The sequence below is a fragment of the Rhincodon typus genome, chromosome 13, assembly GCF_021869965.1.
Source record: "Rhincodon typus isolate 14 chromosome 13, sRhiTyp1.1, whole genome shotgun sequence".
Classification (NCBI taxonomy): Eukaryota; Metazoa; Chordata; class Chondrichthyes; order Orectolobiformes; family Rhincodontidae; genus Rhincodon; species Rhincodon typus.
Genome location: NC_063344.1, coordinates 62,773,219 through 62,778,349, shown reverse-complemented (window position 1 = coordinate 62,778,349; position 5,131 = coordinate 62,773,219).

The window sequence follows — 5,131 nt, the reverse complement described above, 5'->3', positions numbered from 1 at the left end:
GTAGAGCTGACGAGGGAGTCACGGAACGAGCGGCCCCTGCGGAAAGCGGACGGGGAGGGAAATTTTTTTTGTTGGGGGGGGGGGTCTGATAGGCGAAAATGTCGGCGGATGATGCGTTTGGTCCGGAGGTTGCTGTCGGAGGGAGGGCGTTTGAGGGCAAAAGTGTGGGAAATGGAGGAGATGCAGTGGGGGGCTGTCTGGGCCCTGCTGCCTTGCTTTGTTTTCTTGGTTAAGAGGGTGCAGCAGCTGTTTAAATGGCGGCCCTGACACCACAGCCACCTGTCGCTGGGCCAAGTCATGCCTGTGCTGCTCCTGCTGCTTTGGCTCTGACTAAGGCCTGCAGCCATTCAAACACGTGACCAAGGGCCTGGGAGTTAAAATTTATCCTCACCCAGACATGACAATGGAGGCCTGCTCAAAGGCGATTTGCAGTGCAGTCGGCCCACTAACCATTGTCGCAGCTTCCAATACGTACGGGAAGGCAGTGTTTGTCCTTCGGTCCAAGCGGGCGGTGCACCTAGCCCTGGAGAAGGGGCTCACTGGGGGCAGGACCAATTTACCAGTTGACCCTCAGGAGCTCATGAGACAAAAGGTCGTGACCTCCAGTGCCCTGCCCTTTATATTTTTTTTTTATTCATTCATGGGATGAGGGTGTCGCTGGCCAGGCAGCATTTATTGCCCATCCTTAATTGCCCCCGCCCCCAGATGATAGTTAAGAGTCAACCACATTGCTGTGGGTCTGGAGTCACATGTCGGCCAGACCAGGTAAGGATGGCAGTTTCCTTCCCTAAAGGGCATTAGTGAACCAGATGGGTTTTTCCTGACAATCAACAATGGATTCATGGTCATCATTAGATTGTCAATTCCAGATATTTTATTGAATTCAAATTCCACCATCTGCCATGGCAGGATTCGAACCCAGGTCCCCAGAACATTATCTGGGTCTCTGGATTAATAGTCCAGTGATAATACCACTAGGTCATCACCTCCCCCATTATTGCCAGTAAGCTTCTCCTCCCCTATTTCCAGCTGCTGGGAGTGGTACAGTCAGGGATTGCACCCATCCTGCTCGGATTGAAGAATCCGAGCCTAAAACACACCTACGCCTTCCGGCGTTAGCTTGGCCTGGGAGGAGGTGACTGAAGGGACTTTTACCATGTTTCACAAGGGGGTGATCTACCTCACCTCCTGGACAGCGGACAACATGCGGTGTCACCTCTGCTTAGAAGTGGGGCATGTATGAAGGAGTTGCCATGTCTCGAAGGACACCAGCAGTTGCTGGTGACACTGCCATTCCAGAGTGTTTTGTCACAAAAATCCAATGAATGTTGGTTCATTTTTTCTGAGACAAAGAGATGCACTGGGTCGTTTCGGAGGAGGGCAGTCAGTCGCTGGTGTGTCTCCAGACCCAGCTGGCGACTTTCTGCTGTAAGACCCTGCACTGATACCTTTGTGTCGAGCCTCCTGCCTGAATGGTGCGCCCCGGCAATGTACTTTTTTCGACCGGGTGCACAAGTTCAATGGCGACGTGCAGCTCCTCTTTATTGACCATGACCACCCTCAGTACACTGTCTGTCTTTTGCAATGCCCAGAACATGGTCAACTCACACGAGCCTCCCTGCTGTCAGAGAGCCATTGCTCAGGAATCCGCACCGCCACCAGCGCGGGTTCAAGCGGGGATGGCCGTGGCCGCAGGTATGACCAGAGACAGGGACATGCTGGGTGGCGGAGGCTGGGCTGCTGCAGCATGTGGCGGCAGGGCAGCAGTGGATGTCCAGCTCATGGGCAATGCCACCCGATGCCTGAAAACTGCAGTGCTTGGACCCAATGTCATGTCCCAGTTGGAGGGTGGTCAGGTGTGTGGTGGAATCCCGTCCCCACATACCCCTGGTCAGACGGAATTTCACACTGGCCTCAAGGTCCTGAACCTCCTTCCGGAGCCTGTGCCCCACAATCTGAGCTGTCTCCTTAGTATATATTGTGTTGTTTAGGGAGACATTACCGCGATTTGTGAACAGGCTCATGTGTCCATCGTCTGGACGTGCTTTGGTGACCTTATTTGCTGCCAGGTGGCAGGGATTCCCACTGGAAGGCACTCTACACAGGAATCTTCCCTTTTTCCATCAAGGACCTGGGATGGAGGGTGTTGCACGCCCCAGTCCCTTATAATCACAGGTTGTGGCGGTTCACGGACTCCCAGCCCAAATGTTTATTTTGTGGCGCTGAGGAGTGTGTGGACCAAATAATATTAGTTGTGGGCATTTTGCACTCCCTTTTTAGTTATTTGGTTGCACATCAGTTCCACGCTCCTGATCTTTGGGCAGCCGGTGCAGAGGGGAGTGAGCAGATCAGAGGATTTCCTCCTGGACCTGCTCCTGGGCCTGGCCAGGCTGGCAAAAAAAAATGTCCAGGCAGTGGGCTGTGGAGGGGGTCATCTTTGCCAACTGCCTGCCCCTCTCCCACAGTTACGTTCCAGCCCGGGTGTGCTTGGAGACGATCACACAGTGTCCACCAATGCCTTTAGGGAGAGGTGGGCACCGCGGGGAATGGGGTGCTTTATTTCTCCCTCCAACTCCATCTTGATCTAGTCCCCTCCTTCTCTCCCTAACCACACCCCGCCCCCAACCGTCACATTTTAATGACTGCATTGCCCTTAACAGGCTTTGCTTGTTAATATTCATTTGGCCACCTGGGTGTTTTCCTGGTGGTGGAAGAAAATGAATAATAAAGTATATACACAATGGTGTCTTTTTGATGTGTCACTGTAAAAGAAAATTATACACAGCCACGGGTCATTTGGGAAAAAAATAGAAGCATTACTGCTGGGCCCTCTTGGGTGCAGTGGTAATGTGGCGGATACAGAAAAAAGGTATATTGATAACTTGTGCTTGGTTATTTGCCAAGCCTCATTTGCCACAGAGTCTAGAGACATACAGCACGGAAACAGACCCTTCAGTCCAACCAGTCCATGCTGAACATTATCCCAAACTAAACTAGTCCCACCTGCCTGCTCCTGGCTCGTGTCCCTTCAAACCTTTCCTATTCATGTATCTATCCAAATGTCTTTTAAACATTGTAATTGTACCCACATCCACCATTTCCACAGGAAGTTCAGTCCAGACACAAACTACCCTTTGTGTCAAAAATTGCCTCATTAAATTTCTCTCCTCTCACCTTAAAAATGTGCCCCCTCATCTTGAAATCCCCCCTCCCAGGGAAAAGACAACTACCATTAACTCAATCTGTACCTCTCATTATTTTATAAACTTCTATCAGGTCGCCCGTCAATCTCCTACGCTTCAGTGAAAACAGTCCCAACCTATCCAGCCTTACTTTATAACTCAAACCTTCCATACCCGGCAACGTCCTGGTATATCTCTTCTGAACCCTCTCCAGCTTAATAATATTCTTCCTATAACTGGGCAAGCAGAACTGGACTCAATATCCTAGAAGAGGCCTCACCATTGTTCTGTACAACCTCAACATGACTTCCCAGCTCCTTCACTCAAAATTTGTTAATAGATGCTAGATACTGTGATGGAGCAAAGTAATTTGGGAATATTTTCTCTACAAGATCACTTTAACGAGTTACATTGTACACACCTGCTTCTTGACTGTAGCATGCACCTAAAAATACTGAAGAAAATGTGCTATGGGCCATTGAGATTTGGTAGTCTCCAATAACAAGATGTTAGGTGATGTGGGTTTGGAGATTGCTGTTGACAAAGCTTTGGTGAGTTGATATAATACATCCTGTGGATACTGTAACTCTGGTACATGAATGTTGATGGGAGTAAATGCACAGAGGGGTGAATGGATGGTCTAGCATGGTGTCACACTCTTTGACACTTTGCAACTTCACCGCATCTCAGCAATTAGAAAGTATTACATCAAGTATTACTTTCAGTTGTTTCAGCGGCGGGAGTCCGGGAGGAAGAACGAGGGCAGCCTGGGAAGGTAAATTAATCCTTTAAAAACTTACCTCGTGAATAGGCGGAGTGCACGCTGAGCAGGAGCGGACACGGGACTGCTGAGTAAGGTAATATATTTGGGCGGTTGCTTTACCTGAAACACTACTTAGGTAGTGTCTCCCATCCATCCTCCTCCTCTAACCAAAAAAAAAAGGTTCTGAGCGCCGATTTGGTAAGGTTACTAGTTTTTTTTTCAATAGTCTGTTTGGGAATTCAGAACAGTGGGAATGGATGTTAGGGCAGTTGCATGCTCCTCCTGTAGAATGTGGGAGGTAAGGGTCACCACTAGTGTCCCCACTGACTTCATTTGCGGGAAGTGCACCCAACTCCAGCTCCTCGGAAACCACGTTAGGGAACTGGAGCTGGAGCTGGATGAACTTCGGATCATTCAGGAGGCTGAGGGGGTAATTGAGAGGAGTTATAGGGAGGTAGTCACACCTCAGGTACAGGAAAAAGGTAGATGTGTTACAGTCAGGGGACGGAAAGGGAACAGGCAGACAGTGCAGGGATCCCCTGTGGCCGTTCCCCTCAATAACAAGTGTACCGTTTTGGATACTGTTGGGGGGGACGACTTACCAGGGGTAAGCCATGGGGTACAGGTCTCTGGCACAGAGTCTGTCCCTGTTGCTCAGAAGGGAAGGGGGGAGAGGAGGAGAGCACTAGTCATTGGGGACTCCATAGTTAGGGGGACAGATAGGAGATCCTGTGGGAACGAGAGAGACTCGTGGTTGGTGTGTTGCCTCCCAGGGTCCGTGATGTCTCGGATCGTGTTTTCAGGATCCTTAAGGCGGAGGGGGAGCAGCCCCAAGTCGTGGTCCACATAGGCACCAACGACATAGGTAGGAAAAGAGATGGGGATGTAAGGCAGAAATTCAAGGAGCTAGGGTGGAAGCTTAGAGCTAGAACAAACAGAGTTGTTATCTCTGGTTTGTTACCCGTGCCACGTGCTAGCGAGGCGAGGAATAGGGAGAGAGAGCAGTTGAACACGTGGCTACAGGGATGGTGCAGGAGGGAGGGATTCAGATACCTGGATAATTGGGGCTCATTCTGGGGTAGGTTGGACCTCTACAAACGGGATGGTCTACACCTGAACCAGAGGGATACCAATATCCTGGGGGGGAAATTTGCTAATGCTCTTCGGGAGGGTTTAAACTAATTCA